Here is a 19,346-nt window from a genome sequence, read left to right as displayed (position 1 = left end):
TCTATATACAATAGACGTTTATTTGTTCTGGAGGCTGGAAGTCCAAGATCAAGGGGTTGCAACTGGTGATGACCTTCTTGCTGAATCATAACATTGTGGAAGAGATCACATGGTGAGAGGGTGAGAATGCAGAGATGGAAAAAAGGGGCTGAACTCCTGCAGTCACTAAATTACTGCCAGACGGCTCTACCTCTTAAGTATCATCACAATGGCAATTAAGTTTCAACATGAGCCTATAGTTCCAGCTACTTGGGAAGCTGAGGCAGGAGGATTCATTGAGCTCAGGAGTTTGAATCCAGTCTGGGCAGCATATTGAGATGCCTCCTCTTAAAACAAACAAACAAACAAAAAACCAAACCCAGAAAACCAAACCTATGAATTTTGGAGGGAACACTCAAACTATAGCCAACGCCTACTTACAAATAGGAAAAAATGGCCAGGAGGAAACATTTCTATAAATGTTGCTGTCTGCAAATGATACTACCAGATTTCTGTCTCGTCAGTTCAGGATGGCAGAGAAAGATTGGAGGCAGACTGAGTTGTGCTGAGAGAGAAGTTTTATTTTTTCCTTCTTCTGCAGCCCCAGAATGAATTGGAGGTTTAGTGGTGTTCTAGCTCGTTGCTGTTTACAGTCATATTTACTATGTTGTAGATGGACACCCAATGGAACATTAGTCTATGAAAAAAGGATTCTGTGATTAAATATAAATTAGGAAAATACTGTATACTATATTTCTACAGGAGAGTCTCAATGCATATTAGCAGATTGAAAACTCTTAGAAAATCTGCAATCTATTGAATAAATGCTGATGGGAAAACTGGCTAGCTATATGCAGAAAACAGAAACTGGACCCCTTCCTTATACCTTATACAAAAATTAATTCAAGATGAATTAAAGACTTAAATGTAAAATCCAAAACCATAAAAACCCTAGAAGAAAACCTAGGCAATACCATTCAGGACACAGGCATGGGCAAAGACTTACTGACTAAAGCACCAAAAGCAATTGCAACAAAAGCCAAAATTGATAAATGGGATCTACTCAAACTAAAGAGCTTCTGCACAGCAAAAGAAACTATCGTCAGAGTGAACAGGCAACCTACAGAATGGGAGAAAATTTTTGCAATCTACCCATCTGACAAAGGTCTAATATCTAGAATCTGTAAGGGACTTAAACAAATTTACAAGAATAAAACAACATCGTCAAAAAGTGGGCAAAGGATATGAACAGACACTTCTCATAAGAAGACATTTATGTGGCCAAAAAACATATGAAAAAAAGCTCATCATCACTGGTCATTAGAGAAGTGCAAATCAAAACCACAATGAGATACCACCTCACGCCAGTTAGAATGGCAGTTATTAAAAAGTCAGGAAACAACAGATGCTGGAGAGGCTGTGGAGAAATAGGAACGCTTTTACAGTGTTTTGGGGAGTGTAAATTAGTTCAACCATTGTGGAAGACAGTGTGGCAATTCCTCAAGGATCTAGAACCAGAAATACTATTTGACCTAGCAGTCCCATTACTGGGTATATACCCAAAGGATTATAAATCATTCTACTATAAAGACACATGCACATGTATGTTTATTGCAGCACTATTTACAATAGCAAAGACTTGGAACCAACCCAAATGCCCATCGATGATAGTCTGGATAAAGAAAATGTGGCACATATACACCATGGAATACTATGCAGCCATAAAAAAGAATGAAGCTGGAAGCCATCATTCTCATCAGACTAACACAGGAACAGGAAATCAAACACTGCATGTTATCACTCATAAATGGGATTTGAACAATGAGACCACATGGACACAGGGAGGGGAACATCATACACTGGGGCCCATCGGGGGGGTTGTGGGCAAGATGAGGGAGAGCATTAGGACAAATAGCTAATTCGTGCAGGGCTTACAGCCTTGATGACGGGTTGATAGGTGCAGCAAACTACCATGGCACATGTGTACCTATTTAACCTGCATGTTCTGCATATGTATCCCAGAACTTAAAGTAATATAAAATAAAAAAAGAAAGTCTGCAAGAAAGGAACATGTTTTTAACACTGTCACTTTATCATAAATAACGATATATAATATAATCTTGTTAGAAAATTTATTATATTTTATTAAATTATTATAGTTTTATCTATAAATAGACAATTTATTCGGAATAAACTACTCCAAAATCTTGGTGGTGTTTGTTTCTCACTCATTGCAGCCCAGTATAGGTCAATAGGTATTTGGAAGAGGATGGTTGAGCTCCATGCAGTCATTCAGGGACTGAGGCTCCATCCACAATGTGTGGCCATTATCTTTCTGGGCTTCAGAGTTCCACTGGATTCTTTGCATCCAGCTAGCAGGACAGGAAAATATGAAGAAGAGACACTTGGTCTTAGCCACCTTTGGAGGTGATGGTTTCCACTTCCACTTCCGTTCCATTGGTGAGTGCCATTTTGTGGGTGAGCAATTTAGCTAGTTCAGGTTGTTAAAAGTTTGACCTGGCCTCAGGTTTGATGAGCCATCCATTTCTTCCCATCAAACAATTGACTTGCTTCTGGCAAAAAAGATTAACAAGATTCTTACCATCTTGAGAAGCCATATTCAAATCTGGAACACCTGCTCCCACCCTGTCCTCTCCTCTTTATAGCATGTGGATTTCAGCTCTGGAAAGACTAATCTTGTTCTGTAATAGATCCATGTCTCTTTATCTTCTCCAGAGACTGAAGGGTTCTTCAGAGATATCTTAAAGCATCAGCTTATAGCAAATGAGGTTGGAGGCAGTGGTTGAGAATGGCTCATCAGTCTGAGCTCTGGGCTTCTTATCTTGCCTCAACCAAGGCAGTCCAACTTTGATCTGTATCATTAAAAGAAAGGTTATATTACTAATGAAAAACCTGAAAACTATGGTTGTTAGCTAAATCAATCATCTCTGCAGATGAAAAATTTGAGGCCCCAAGAAGTTAATCAATTGGCCTGATATCACACAGATGCTCTAGGAGGACCTGACATTTACAGCTGGGTTTCCTGACTCTCAGATCTGTGCTCTTTGCACTGGGGTAGCTGCCTGCTACTTCTCTCCTTGTGTGTGGCATGTGGTCTGAGGTCTAAGATAAAGGGAGGGAGTCAGGCTCTGCTGATGCCACTAAGGACCTATGCAGGCAGATTCACCTCCTGCTTTTGGTCTCTTAATTCCTCTCTAGATGAAGCAAGAACAAGTCTGTCTTCCCATCTAGGGCAGGGTTGCTCTGTGCGAGGCTGATGGTGCACCCTGCTGGGATATTGGCACTTCTCAGGCATTTTATTAGCCCCTATTTACAGAGACACTGCCTGAATTCCTTCTGCCACTCATCCCACACCCCCTATGCTGGTGGTTAACAGTGACATTTTAAAATCTCAAGCAGGAGGAGACAACATAATTGTCTCATATTTTAAGCTTTTGGAATGTTGTTCTTTTTCAGAGTCGTGAAGACGGAGTGGATACAGGTCAGCTTGATTCTGTTTTTCTCTATCAATGGCCTGCAAATATTAAATTTGCAAAACATAGGCTGCTCTGTCCATATCTCCTTCCCTCCAGTTCTCACCACATGATGTTTGTTTCTGCTCAGGACTGGAAAGAAGTGATTGCTTTAGATTTGCTTTTCTTTTACCAACTGGAGAAATACCTAACTGTATCTTGTTTAAATGTGGCTTTTCACACAGTTCCAGCTTTCGGGGTTGGGGAGGGGCACAAATAATCTGTGTGGTAGGCAGTTTTATTGTTCAGAAAAGAAGAAAACAGACCCCAGTGTTTGGAATGCCAATGATTTAGGAAGTTTCTGGCAGGTCTGCTACTTGTTCCAGCCACTAGGTTTGATCCCAGAAAAGACTCACGTGTGTTTTGGCCATGAGAGGGAGGGGTTCCCTGCAGGCCAAAGGAAGGGTCACTAGAAGCTGAGGGTGGTGTGTTATGCCCCTCTAGATTCCAAACTTCCCTTTGCTGCCTATCTGATGACCAAGTGAAAGCTGGGTTTACTCTGCATGCGAAGGTTCTGTGGGTTGGTGTTCATCAGGGAAAATAACCAGGACAGACTTCATTGGCCAAGGGTTTGCCCATGTTTTGAGAATTAAAACTTGTTTACTTGAGAGTTAGAGTCATTTGGTCAGCTATTTATATTCCATTTTTAATTATTTTTGTGCTCGCTGTTTTGTTCTTTTGGTCTTTGACAGATGAGCAAAAATTCTTTTTAATAACTTTTAAAAAGCTATCCCAGTGCTGACCAGGGAGGAAAAAGTGATCAAATTATCTAATACGGAAACATTGTACATTTCAGTTTTTATTTTCTTAGTACTAATTCTATTTTCTCCTCCCACCTTTTTTTCTAAATGTGTAACAACAAAGGGGGAGATAATTTTTATTTTTTCCAAAATGCTTTCAGGGAAATCCCTTTTAAACCTATGGATTTTAGTCCAATGAGGAATCCTCTTCCTTTGGTCTAAATTTTGCATATTGTCTGTTTCTTACAGGGCTTCCGTATTGTCTCAGGCTCCACTGGAAATGCAGCAAGGATTCCTAGCACATCCCAGTTGCCATAGCAACAGCAGTCTTTCCCATAATGAGCTGCATCATCTGAACTGATGTCACAGCATCATGCAGCAGGTCAAACAAGGCATCTCCTAGTATTGCATCCTACAGATGTGCTGTAAACATCAAAAGAAGACGGTGGGATCAGGAGATGGTGAGTGTTAAATGCCTGGGCCTTAATTGCACGGCTGTTTTGTTGGTTAGTCGGTGTCTGCTAAGGCGGAGATTGGGGGATGTTATCTCTGCTTAAAATGGACTGGGGAAAGAAGGGCTGTTTTACCTAAATCTGTTTTTCAGGCTGCCGGGTTAAGACAAAGGCCTGTAAGAGTCATATAGGAATTAAAATATGTAGAATTATTCTTGCTTCAGCTCTGTCTGTTATTTTTAAGTATTCTTACAGAATTTTTCATAAACATGAGATGATTTTTCAATTGCAAAACCCCAAATAAGCTTTAAAATGAGTAGTTAACAGTATTTAAGCATTGTAAAAATATAGATTTCTTTTTGGGAGGCAGAGCTAATTGGCCCCCTCTTTGCTCTTGTGAATTTTGAAATATTCAGTGATTTGCAGTATGAAATTCATTATTTACCTCGGTTGGGTTTCAGTTTCTTCATGGTAAGGAACAAATGCTGAATAAGCATTTGACATAACCCTGATGTGAAAGGGGATCTCTTGCATATTCAAGACAGAATTTATTAAAAGCATAAAAACCTAAACCAAATGAAATTATTTGAGCCTTTTGATCTATATGGTAGTTCTTCAACCCATGTCCTTCAGAGTTAGTTGAAAGACTGCCACATATTTTTCCATCTCTAGCTAGTCTCTGAAATAGCTGGAGTTGTTTGCAGGCTGACTTGTAACTGAGAAAGGAACAAGTCTCCTCTCTGCGGCAGTTGCAGTGAAGGGTAACCCTGGGAGAGCCTCTGAAGTGGCAGTGGTGTTGCCATCCCTTGCTTAACTTTAACAAAAATCTGGGTATGATGAATAAATATCAGGGTCCTCAGTGGTTGTAGGGAATACAGATCTCTGGACTCAGTCATAACCTCAACTCAATTCCAAAACTCTAAACATGTATCATTTTCATTTCAACTCCTAGCTCTGTTTTTAGGCATCTTTATTATTATTATTATTTTCTAAAAAATTAGTCTGACAGTGTCAGATAAGGAGCAGAATGTTGCCTTTTGTTTTGGGCAATGAAATAGATTTCCCTGGTGCAGCCGATTGCTACTAGGGGAGAGAAAGGAGGAGGCATGTCAGTTCAGTTGATCAATATGTCCACTTACAATCAGGGAGTGGTCTTGTGGCTTAATGCTGCCAAATTGATAGTTTTTACTCAAAAAGTCTTACATGAAAGAATGGCAACCATTGAATTCCCTTCTTTTAGTCTGTTTATTGGGGCTAAAGAGATATATCGTGGAAAGCAGGAAAAGCAATACCTTTAGCTAGCTTGGAGTGATTTTTTTTTTTTTTTTTTTTTTTTTTGCACAGAGTTGAGCATGCTAGTCCCATTAGGCACCAGCCAGAGGAAAGGCCTCAGATTTTAATTTGTTTGTTTATACCACATCACGCACATGCTTGCTACTCTCAGTCCTTTAAGCTTATGTTTCTGACATGCAGCTGTATAGGATGGGAGAGGCCAGCTCAGCCTGGCTTTATCGCAAGCACTTAGGAGCATGAATTGTTCATTGCCTGCTTTTTTATGTCATATAATGTGAGCAGAAAGCTCTGCTGGGACTGCTGGGTGTGAACACATCTAAGTCAAAAGCTCTAAGGTGACAGGGAAGAGTGCTAGATGGTAATGGGGGAAGGGAAAGTATGTCTTGTAGCTAGATTATAAATCTGGAGAAAATCACTTAGTGCCTGTTAGAATTTTCTTAAAGTATTATTTCTGAAGAAGAGCAATGAAGAAAGACTTGTTTGGTAACATGAATTTCTAGGAGTAAAAAAAAGCAAAAGGCAGCATTGTAATGAGTTTTCTATTTGCTTAATTCTTGTCTCTTTTGTCTAAAGTGCTCTTCAGCTGCTTCATCATGGTTGATTTGTTCAATTATTGGAAGTCACAAAAGCTAGATTCCTTAAGGGCAGTGTTAGAAAAAGTGGAGTCATGCTTTGAGGGTGGGGAAGGGCGCTGGTGGGTGTGGACTGACGCAGTTATCTAGTGGAACATCCTCCCGGTTCAGACAAGCCTGTAATTTTTCCCCCCGCAAATGTTCAAAATGCAATTACAGTTCTCCAACTTTATGCTTTTGTGCTCTTTTTGCTCCAGGAGAACAAAGCCCTGGTAATGGGAGCTGTCATCCTAATGTTTTGTTTCTTCGTTTCTTTGCAGAGGGCCACAGCCTGTGCTGCTCTCTGATTAGCTGCATGTCTTAATTACTGGCTAAGGCTATTTCAGTTGTCTTAGTTTTAATATATCCCCAAGGGGTAGATGGTGTGTGTGTGTATAGGGGAAGGGAGAGATTTCTCTATGGCTGTATTTATTGGTGCCTCACTGAAACTTTCTACAATTTAAGGAATTTTGTTTCACAGTAATGATAGATCATCAAGACCATGTTTATTGGACAAAGTTTAGGTCATGGAAGCCTCACAAGAAGTTAATGTCCTCTATACTTTTGGTTATGGCTTTCACAAATAAATTACAAAGTTACAAAGAAGTTAATTTTTTGCCGATAACTAGGCCACATAGGGATGATAAAAATAATAATGATAATAACAATCATAGCTATCATTTATTCAGTTCTTACTGTGTATCAGTGCTGAATTAAGTTTTGTGTGTATCTTATTTAGCCCTTTAATTATTATTATGAAGTAGAGAGTAATAATCTCACTTTATAGGATTAGGTGTTATTCTTCACATTTTGCAAAAACCAGTCCTTAGCCAAGCGAATAAACTTGGCTAAGGTTATGTAGTTAATAAGTGATTGGGCCAGGATTCTAAACCATTGCGATCTGGCCATGCAGCACACATGCTTACCCACGGCCATCTCAGTTTTATGACATCTTTACCGTGTATACCATAGAGATCAGTCATCTGTACTCTATCACACATACCCCACCCCTCCTCATTCTAATTGGAAAATCAGATTTCACATGTAGAATGAAATGTCATTTGCAACACTAAGATTGATTTCGCTGTAAGGATAAGCATGAATCTTGATCAGATGTGAATATTTACTTTGTACCTAGAGATTTAAGTAATGAAGAGTTGATGCTTAGACCTTTGCCGCTGCCCTTGCTTGACATAACTTTCTAGCAGGATCTCTGTATGGAAAATGTTACATCAATAAGTGTGGGCATGATGGAGTTGCACTCAAAGCAGGTCTTACCTGAGTCAGTAATGATTCAACTTTGTTATAAACCTGTCTTATCAGCTATATTTGTGGTGCTTTGTTAACTTTAAGACGTTTGTATTCCTTGGTGTTGCCAGGGAATACAAACAGAACAGAAGAAGAAACTTCTCTCACAGTCTGGAAAGTGTAATCTGAATCTATCTCTTAGGTTAAGAAGATAGAGGATTTATTTTGCTGAATGTATCAGTGGCTGAAACCAAACTCTGTCTATCTCTGACAAAGTACAAGAATGACAGTCTTGTGTAATATCCTGGAAGCCTTGTGTTTGAGGAGAGCTGATAAAGTCATTTCTGTATTATCTTGCTCATCCCCAGCTATCCACGCCCAGCATCATTATTGGGCTCTAAGGGCTGTTCTTTGTTTGAGTGTGGGGCTAATGCACACACTGACAGCATGTTGATATTGATTCCAGTATGGTGAATACTTAGAAATATTATTCCACAGGGCTCATTAGCCTTTTCTAGGTTCCAGGAAGAAGTTAACCTTTGTCCTAACCTGCTCCAAAGAGGCCCAAGCTTGTGTCTGCATGAGGTACAGGAATGAGAGGCTGATCAGAAAGCAGCAAAGCTGCTAGGTGCAATGACTACAGGAGTTAGGTTCCAATTAGGAAATAAAATAGCCAGTGGAATTTAGGGAAGTTGGTGGTCTTGCTACATGTCTCTGATTTTTTTCTATTTATAATCCTAGAACCCATGGAAGGCAGTTTGTTTTGATCCCATGGATTCAATTCAATTCAATAAATATTTATTGAGTATCTCCTATATGCTAGGCATTGTCAGGGAATCTATAGCAATGGGCAAGACAGATGCAAATCTCTTCCCCAACTACATTCTAGAGGGGAAGGGAAAAATGGGTAAATTTGTAAAATAATTTATTCCCTCTAATACTGCAATACTATTTACTTTTTATCCCATGTGCTATTAGAGAAGCCCATTATCTGTGCACATTTGTATAGGTACATATACATATATGGTTTATATGTGGAGGTAAACTTACTGCATTAAATAATAACTTTTTTTTTTTCTTGCGTGGGTTTGGATTAGAATCTTTCTGGATGTGGACAAGACCAATATGGCAATTAGCATTTTTTTGGTATAAGCTATTTTGAGAAATAAAATTATAATCAGTCAAATAGTGCATGTCTATCTCAGTTGACAAACTTGACATATGGAAATATGAAATGTGTATGGCAGATCAGTTAAGGAGAGGTATTTTCGTTTTTATAAAAGATACTCATCACCTTTAAAAACTGTTTGTCCAGAGAGCCCTCTAAATTGAGCATTCCAGCCAGCCTGCTGATGGAGGTATGTACCATACAAGGTACCAGCTATACATGTAGTTGTACAAGGACAGGTATACCAGTTACCTTCAGCCTCATCTAATCACCCTAGTGTGCCTTACAGTATTGCTTTAAATGGGAAGCATTTCTCGAAACAATCATATTGACTGAACTCTGTAGATGGGCCCTGAGTGTGGTTTTTCAGAGGAATAGCAATCCATATAGGACTTTGGCCATGGCAACAGAGTTTTAGGTACAGTAGCCCCTCCCACGCCCTTATTTATGATTTAGCCTTTTGTGGTTATGGTCATCCATGGTCTGAAAATATTCAGTGGAAGATTGCAGAAATAAACAATAAGTTTTAAATTATGTGCCGTTCTGCATAGTGCAATGATATCTCACACCATTCTGTTCTGTTCTGTCCTGCCTGGGATGTGTATCATTCCTTTGTCCAGCATATCCATGCTGTATATGCTACCAGCTTGTTAAGTCACTTAATAGCCATCTTGGTTTTCAGATCAACTGTCTCGCTATCATAATGCTGATGTTCAAATAACCTTTATTTTACTTAATAATGACTCCAAAGCTCAAGATTAGTGATGCTGGCATATTGTTACAATTATTCTGTTTTATTATTAGTTATTGTTAATCTCTTATTGTGTCTAATCTATAAATTAAACTTTATCACAGGTATATACGTATAGGAAAAAACATAGTATATGTAGGGTTTGGTGCTATCCATGGTTTCAGGCATCCACTGGGGGTCTTGGAATGTATCCCCTGATAATGAGGGGGACTACTGCAGTTTGAGTTAATAAGGCATACAGTTTCTTCTCCACGAGCACATACCAGTCAGTAATTGCATTCCTGAGTTGGCTTTAAGACTTGCTGAAGATAAAGGACAGAGTTTGTTTTCCTCTTAAGCCACCAGCCATATTTTTCTCTGTTCTTCAGCCATGGGGCATGCTCCAAACTCTTCCAGCCATCTTGCAGTGGTGTGCTTTGAGTCACAAGGGTAAGTAGGGAGAGAATTTGGAAGCTTTATTTTATTTTCAGATTTTTTTTTGGAGACAGGGTTTTACTCTGTTGCTCAGGCTAGACTGCAGTAGTGCAGTCATTGCTCCCTGCAGCCTTGAAATTCTAGGCTCAAACGATCCTCCCACTTCAGCCTCCCAAGTGGTCAGGACTGCAGGTGCACATCACCCCAACTGGCTAGTGGAGCCTTTAGAATGGGGTCTCAAACTGGCTAATACATGAGCTAAACCTAGCCTGCAGCTTGTTTTGTATGGCTGCTGGGCAGGCTTTATGGGTGTGCAACCTGTGTAGTTGCATAGGGCCCTGCATTGAGAAGGGCCCACACTTAGTTTAACACTCTGCTGTAACCATCTTGGAATTCTTAATAATTTTTTAATAAGAGGCTCCACATTTTTATTTTACAGTGGACCTTATGTAGCCGGTCCCATATGGCCCTTTTGGTGCCCCCACTGATACTGCCTGAGCCCTGTAGATGTTTGAGTTGACACTCCCCACTTCCTCCTACTCTGGAACAATCCAAACAGAAATTGTAGTGCTTAGAAAAACTAAGGGACCACTGTCAAAACAACCCAGAGCAAGGCCCTTACAGATGGTAATTCAGTGGCATGCACAGGAACTCAGTGGCATTTCTTTTATAGGCAACGGGGGATATATTACATTATACTTGAAGATATTTGGAAGGTGAGGTTTATTTGTCACCACCATTGCTTTCAGGGGAGAAATCAAATCTTCTTTGCAAAGCAAGCTAAGTAACCATCCTGTTGGTTCAATGTTAATTCTCTTGCCCTTTGTTTACTACTTGATTACTTTTATCACCTTCTTTGTTTAACTCTCATTTAATTTACACAACATATTTATGCTGTCTGGGTATTTTTTTTTTTTTAGTACTATCCTTTTTTCTTTTCTTTTTTTTTTTTTTTTTTTAGTTCTCTCTCTCCAGGAGGCCAGAGGGCCTATAATTCGAGGTTATATTACTACAGGAAAAGTTCACTTTTTTTCTATTTAAAAGGGAATTATAGTCAATATTTATAATAAACCCTTCTCCAGCAAGGTAGTTCCAGCCATGCTAATGTTCAGAAGTCCAGATCTGCCATTACTGTTTATAATAATCAGATGCTGTTGACCAACTCCTGGACCTTATGGTAGGTGAAGCATTCCCACCTATCATGTCACAGTGAGAAGTGGCTCTGTTAATCTATTAATCTACAGATTTGCAGAGAGTTGTCAGAAAATGAGTATGAATGATGGCACTTGCTGCACAGGAAAAAGGTAAGTTTTTTTTTTACTGTGTGAGTAAACAGGAACCTGACAAATCCAGAAAGGGCTCTTGCCACCTCTTAGAAGCCTAAGAATAGAGTCTTCTTCAAGGATCAAGCCCCAGGAATACAAGACCTTGTACCCCTGAACAATTCTGATGCTCACTATGTCTATCACTGTACAAGCTGTAAAACTATCTGTTTCAGATAATTTCACCAGTAGTCAACAATTGACAAATGCATCAAATGTCTACCATGTACAATATCATATGCTAAGAGAACAAACATTTTACAAATAACGATGACTGTAGGCACGCACGTGTATATTACTTGGAGAACTTGACATAGATTTAACATGGTGTTGGCTGGGCTGTGCATATAGATGGTCACGATTAGTTCTTCCTTTTTTCTGAACATACCTTGACATGGAGCTCCAAGCATATCTGTGGAGGCTCTCTTATATTCTGTTCTCATCCAATTTCTTGATTTAAGTGTTTGTCTAATAACTCATTACTTTTGCTGGCCCACTCAAAATTCTTGTTTCTCAGCCCTTTCTCAGCTTTCTCAATCTGGAGTGCTCATAGTTTGTTACTACCCGACCTGGTCTCTTATCAATGTTACCTTCTGGGACAGTTCTGAACTCATCACAGTCCTCCCCACCAGCAGCCCCTGAGGCTCTCATCTCCCTGCCACTGTTTATTCCTATTACATTAGCATAAAAGTAGCCCATGGAAAACCAAATGACACTGCAGTTTCTCTGATATTTCCCATGGAAGTAATCCGTTTGCTTTTAGCTTTTAATAGTTAATTCAAATACTTCCTTGTATTTAATCTGTTTTTGTCTTTGTGTGAATTGAAAGGGAATGACCTTTTAAAACTCCTGTTAGTCAGTCTTGCAGGCAGCCTGCATGGAGAATCGACTAGAAATAACTGAAACAGCAGGGGAGGTGGTATATGATGTGGTAGAAGACTGTATACAACAATGAAAACAGGTGTGCAAGTACAGTTTAAAAAATTTGTCCTTTAGGGTTATTGGTACATTTCATTTTAAATTAAAAGTAAATAAAAATAAGGGGGTGGTGATGAGAAGATGGGCAGCATAAGAAGAAACCGAAGGATGCACATTTCTTCAGGCTTGGCTAGTAGGAGCACACAGCTTCTAGAACACTGTAGAGGAACACCTGCCTCAGAAGGGCAGCTTCTTCAAGAAAAAGGGACAGATCTGAAAACAAAGGTAACAATAAAAACTACCACAAAAAGAGATACGATTCCTCTGAGAACAAAGAATCAGATTGGTGAATTAAGATGTTATGGTTTATATTAATTTAGTAATAATTGATAACAGGATTTTTAAACATTTGAATTTTGACTAAACTGAAAATAGGTTGAAAGGCAGAGGATGGAGAAAAAGATAACCAGCATAAGAAGAGAAACAGGCCTGGCATGGTGGCTCATGCCTATAGTCTCAGCACCTCAGGAGGCTGAGTGGGGAGGATTGCTTGAGCCTAGAAGGTCTAGGCTACAGTGAGCCATGATTGCACCACTGCACTCCAGCCTGGGCATCAGAGCAAGACCCTGGCTCAAACAAAACAAAACAAGACATGTTTTACTCTGTTTTTTTGTTTGTTTGTTTGTTTTGTTGTTGTTTACTTAGAGAGTTTTTCCTTTTGTTTTTTGCTTTAGTTAATATCATTTGGTTGATTTGTTGTACAGGTGAATATACCCATATATTTTGTTTTTCTTTAAAAAAAATTCTTTAAGAAAATAACGTAAATGATTATCTTTGGTATGATGTTTTTCTCTGGTTCTTAGACCTTAACACGTGTCATCCTGTCTAAATACCATATATGCTCAGATACCCAAACATGAAGTAGTAAATTGAGTGCTATCAACCAGCTTGAGGAGAAAACAAGCTTTCAAAAAAAGTCTACTCTAGAATCTTAAATCGTGATGGAAATGTTACATACCCAAATCTAAAGTGACTTTTTTTGCAATAGCTTGCATCAAATAGGAGGTTTCCATTTTGGGTTTGGAATCCTAACATCCCCCAATTTACACATATGTATATAGTCTGAAATTCTCTGAGCAAGAGATTAGTGGTGGGGGAGGTGAGCAGGGAATAGGCAGTACCATGAGAATAATCGTCATGTTTCCCTTCTTGACTTACTCCATCTCCTGACACCCTATACCTAAACTGAACAAAAACAGAGCCTGGCAGGGTGGATTTTGGAGCCAGGTATATTTACCTTTGAATCTTAGCTCTACTATAAAATTATTAGAGTTATGATCTTAAGGTTCTTAGAGCCTCGTTTTCCCCCATATGTAAGGAGAATATCCATTTCACAGGATGAAATGAAGTATTTTATGTAAAGTTTTTGGCACAAAGTGAGAATTTGATAAATGAAAGTTATTGTTTCACATATTTAGAAGTAGTGGGATAAGATTATTACTTTCTCAAGAAGAAAATGCAATTTCTCCTCAACTCCAGCCCTGAAACCAAGAAAATCATTTTTAGAGCTTTTAAGAGAAGAAGTCTTTAATATATTTTAAATGTTTATGCTGTGTAAAGCATATATATTATTTCATTTAATTTCCTTTCTGTGCTTCAGTTTTGTTCTTAACACTTATCACCTTCTGCAAACTAAACATTTTACTTGTTGTTTGTTTGTTTCTCCCTGGTATAATATAACTTGTATAAGGGCAGAGATTTTTGTCTATTTTGTTCATTGATGTTTCCTTAGCTCCCAGAATAGTGCTTGGCATATGGTAGGTGCTCAGTAAACATTTGTTACAAGAGTAAATGAATCCACATAACCCTGTGAGAGGAGGCAACATGATTGTATTCAGTAATAAAAAATTAATTCTCTTTTGCAGTGGTCCTTTTCAAGGTACTAAACACCCTTGAGTTATTCTTGCTATTCCAGATAGCGTGCCAAGAAATTCTTGTGGCTGATGGTTAGGGTATCATGTACCATCCAATTATTCTAAATTCTTCTATTGGAAGCAGGGATATTGCCTGGGAAGCTCTGATGTCCTCCTCTCTAAAGGGTTTCTGTGAGGAAGCTGGGGTTTCACAGGTCATTTGAAAGATACATTGATTCTTTTACTGGTGGTTGTCTCTTCCTTTCTCTTTTTAGTGAATTTGGGTCCCCTTCAGGAACAGGGTTATTTATTCTCCTTTAAATCATGAATTCCCAGCTGTAAATCTCAGATTGATGGATTGGTGGAATTTGAAAGACTCTTTGATGAAAGTTTCAGACAGGGAGAGTGATAAGCCATGACAGTCAGCCCTTCTCTGTTGCTATTAAAAATGCTCTAATGAGAAATAGAGCAAAGCTCAGGAACACAATGATACAGTTGTTTCATGAAGAACATACAGCTTCATAAATGAAGGAATAATTAAGATAGGCTAATTCTATACTTATTTTGAATTAGATTCAAAACAATCTTTGAAGTGGATATCTGCAGCTGAATTTTGTACCAAAGGCATATTCTAAATGTCATGCTTTCGAACTGAGTATTTATTTCTCAGGGAGCAGGTGTTAGGGTTTTTTTTTTCCTTGAAATTCAAACCATTTTGACAGTATCCTATTTTTAGAATGCCTTTTTCTTTAAAAAGACAAGCAATATCCAAAAGCAGTAGAAAGACATCTTGGGAGAAGGCAGTGTTCTGGTTATACCATAATCATAACAAGCTGAATAAGAAAAAGTAATGCTGTTAAAATTTAAAACTCACAGTGTTTTTATTTTATGATAATAAAACATATTTGTTTTTATTAAATATGTTTTATTTAATATATTAAATAAAACATATTTAATATACTTACTTTCAACAACCTTATGCTACAAAATAAAAATTACACCTCATGAAAATTTTCTTACATCTGCAATATATGGCATGGTCAGTTGCAATGCACAAGGACATTATTGTGTTCAAATAGCATGTTATTCTAATCTATTTCAGAGAGCACTGGACTGGGAGTAAGGCACCTGAATTTTTAGTCCCTGCTGACATACTCTTCCTGAATCTTGGTTTCCTCCATAGTAAAACAAAAGGGTAAAATTTAAATGATTTTTGTTTCCTGATAGCTCTAGTATTTTATGCCTCATTTACAGGGTTCTCCATATTTCTCCATTGTTTGTTTAGTCTTAGGATTTTCCAAAAATCTGTTCCACAGAATATTTTAAATTTCCTTAGTGTGCTCATGTAGATGAAAACGTATTTTAATTTATTATCTTAGTTCATTTGGAGTGCTATAACAAAATACCATAAACTGGGTAGCTTGCAAACAATAGAAATTTATTTCTCACAGTTCCAGAAGCTGGGAAGTCCAAGGTCAAGGTACCAAAGATTTGGTGTCAAGTGAATCCACTTTCTGATTCACAGCTGGCACCTTCTAGCTGTGTGCTCACATAATGGAAGGGATAAAGAGTCTCTCTTGGGCCTCTTTTATTAGGGCACTAACCCCATTCATGAGGGTTCCACCCTATGATCTAATCACTTCCCAAAGGCCCTGCCTCCTAATATCATCACTTTGGGGGTTAGGATTTTAACATATAAACTTTGGGAACAAAAAACATTCAGACAATAGTATTTATATACCATCTATATTTCACACTTGTGTGTTTTATTAGCTTATATTTCATAATACTTTCGGTGGTCAACCTAAAGTCAACACATAAAGTTTCACTTAAACTAACAAGCTATTGTCTTTCACAAGAAAATTTTTTTAGAGTTTCCTTATCTTGCAAATTTGTGTTTCTATTTGTTTTTTCTCTTTTTAGCCACAACATATTTTTGCTGTTAATGAGTTGGGTGAAGTATTTGGTTCCCCTCTACCCTTCCTATTGGAAATTTACACTGCTGCTATAGACATTCACATAAAATACAAGTGAAAGTGCGGTTATTAGGTCAAACTGTATGGAATTTCCATTGTTGTTGTCAAAAAATGGCCAAATATTAACAGTTTCATGATACTTTGATAACGGTTTCCAATAATTTGTTCGTTATCATAACAATGTTAGTCTTTACTATTTTTATAACTCAGTGGTGAGAGCCAGTCCCTAAATGAACTAGTGAAGTAGTGCAAAGAGCACACAGGGTCATTGGTGAAAGATAGATTTGGGATTGAATTCTGCTTCTCTGCTGCCGACATTGTGACCATGGGCAAGTTGCTGAGTTTTGTTGAGCTTCAGTGTCCTTGTTTGTAAAATAAAAATGATAATGCCTGCCTCTCAATCTTGCTGAGAAGAATGCCCCTGGCTCCCAGAATAATGTTTTATTTTGTCTAAAATGACTCTTAGGCTGGATATGGTGGCTCTGGCCTGGCCATCATTTTAGGGAAGCTCAGGAGGGAGGATTGTTTGAGTACAGAAGTTCGAGACCAGCCTGAGCAACATAGCAAGACCCTGTCCCTAAAAAAAAAAGTAAAAAATTAGCTGGGTATAGTGGTGTACAACTGTAATTCCAGTTACTAGGGAGGCTGAGGCAAGAGGATTGCTTGAGTGCAGGAGTCTGAGGCTACAATGAGCTGTGATCATGTCACTGCACTCTATCCTGGGTGATGGCGCAAGTCCCTGTCTCTAAAAATAAATACATAAATAAAATAACTTTCTTGAGCCCATGAGTCTGGTACCAGACTGGAAGGGACAAATCTTTGAGTCTCTACCTTTTCTCTGGATGATCTATGCTTGTTGATGGCTTCTCCTATTTCCATGTGCTAATGACTCATAAATTCAGATTTCTAGCCTCTGGTTATTTTCTCCCAGATTCAGACTTGTATTTCTCCTGCTTTCTGTATGTCTTTTCCTGAATCTTCCACAGGCACTTTTCACTTAGCACACCTGAAATGATCTCATCCTTTCTGAACTTCCTGTCTGGAATTAAGCATTGTCTTCAGTCCCTGCCCTTAGGGTGGAGACTGGGAGTCATCCTAAGACCTCTCTTCCATGTCTACCCTCACCTAAGTCCTGTTGAGTCACCAAGTTCTGTTTTGTTTCTAAGTGACTGGCATTTGGTAAAAATGAGCTTAAGATCACCCCATATAATTTTTGATTGTGTGATAGATCTAGGTCATGCTCTTCTACTTCCTGCCTTCCCTTTCTCTAAACCATACAACTGATATTGTTAGACATTTTCTCACGAAGGCCCTCCTATCTCCATGATCTTTCTGCTGCTCTTTGAACCTTTTCCAGCTTTGTTAAAGCCCATGTCTAGGACAGCCTCAAGTATCCAGTGTGGCTAGTGCACTGTGGTGAAGAGAGGAAGAAAATGCAGTGTCAGCGCTAGATGGGGACTCTACTGAACAAGAGATGTGTTATCCTAGATAGAAACGGTTTGCTATTTTTTTTTAATTTTGAAATAAAAGTCTGTCTGATCAGAGAATTCTCCAAGTTGATATGTAAAGTTACTACATCCTAATTCAAGGAGATTACATAATGCTGACTTCAGTACCAGAATGTATTTCTTTTTTGCACAATTATCATTTGTCTTTGGAATTAATTCCAGTAGGCAGGAGCCAGTTTTAACTCCATGGCCTACAACCCTGGCATTGTTATTCACACTAATGTTCACAATGGAACAAAGCAGCAACCTTTTTTCCCCTTGAGAATTTAAAAGATCTTTTTTCCCCTTGAGGATTTTCCCATGAGGAAGACAGATAGGATGTCGGTAAGCTTGGGCTTGGGGCCAGTTAGACCTTCTGGGTTCAAATCTCAGTCCCACCACCCACTAGCTCTCTGCGCAGGGAAACTTGCCTAACCTTTCTGGGTCCTATTTTCTTCACAGTACCTTCCTTGTCAAGTATAGTGAGGCTTAGAAACAATGTGTGTAAAGCACCTAGCAGAGTGCCTAGGATACAGAAGGTGCTCTGGAGTGGTTAGTGGAGATCTAGACTATTCAGAATGTAAGCAGAGGGCTAACTGGTGGTCAGCCTGCCTGGGCCTGGTTTTAGGAGAGTTTCTGTTCCAATTCCAGACCTGTGGGATATCGGTGGTCAAGTAAGTCTTGTACTATAATCTAATCCAACTGTCCTGCTTCCTCCTTAAATTAGAGAGGAATCCCACTACTTTGGGAGGCTGAGGCGGGCGGTCATGAGGTCAGGAGATCGAGACCATCCTGGCTAACACGGTGAAACCCCATCTCTACTAAAAATACAAAAAATTAGCCAGGCGTGGTGGCAGGCACCTGTAGTCCCAGTGACTTGGGAAGCTGAGGCAGGAGAATGGCGTGAACCCGGGAGGCAGATCTTGCAGTGAGCTGAGATTGTGCCACTGCATTCCAGCCTGAGCGACAGAGCGAGACTCCGTCTCAAAAAAAAAAAAAAAAAAAAAAGAGACAGGAACAACTGTATCAACTGTAAAGAACTGGGGAGACTAGCAGTATTTCTGCTTGTATTGGCCCATGCTTCACACCCCATTAAAACCCCAGTTTCTTTTTACAACCTTTGCCTTTTCTCTAGCTCTCTGTGGTCATAACCTTCTCTGAATTCCTAAAGCAATAATGCTTTTTATCATGATTCACTACTTGTTCATAGACTCTGAGGTTGTTTCACATGTGTAAGTCTGTCTCCTCAAGCAATTGGAAGCACCTCTGGCAAAAACTCTGGCTGTTGTATTCCCCAAGGAGCTGGCCCCTGTGTGAAACTGGGGACAGGTGCAGTTTGACCTACTCTCCCTGTGTTCCCAGTCCCTTTTACTACTCATGGATGTCTGGAAGCTCTTTCTGGAGCCTGCCATCAGGCATTGCCCAAGGCCATGTCCCGTGATCCATCCGTACAGTGTTGTCATCATTCTAGCTGTGATGTCCTGGGAGCTGTCCAGACAAGTAGTGATTGTAAGACCAAGAGATTCTTGCAGTGTCCTGAA

The 19,346-nt window shown here is 39.1% G+C and overlaps 1 protein-coding gene across 3 annotated transcripts in view; it reads left to right on the top strand.

Moving 5' to 3' along the window:
* Window positions 1-19,346, top strand: part of AKAP6 (A-kinase anchoring protein 6) — a 627,789-nt gene that overhangs the window by 121,303 nt on the left and 487,140 nt on the right. For all 3 annotated transcript variants that reach the window (XM_055291569.2, XM_055291568.2, XM_063645887.1), the window contains exon 2: window positions 4,502-4,713. The gene's annotated coding sequence lies outside the window, so the exon portion shown is untranslated. The remainder of the gene's footprint in view (window positions 1-4,501; window positions 4,714-19,346) is intronic.

The sequence above is a fragment of the Symphalangus syndactylus genome, chromosome 9 (genome assembly GCF_028878055.3).
Source record: "Symphalangus syndactylus isolate Jambi chromosome 9, NHGRI_mSymSyn1-v2.1_pri, whole genome shotgun sequence".
NCBI lineage: Eukaryota > Metazoa > Chordata > Mammalia > Primates > Hylobatidae > Symphalangus > Symphalangus syndactylus.
This window is presented reverse-complemented; position numbering and strand designations above follow the sequence as displayed.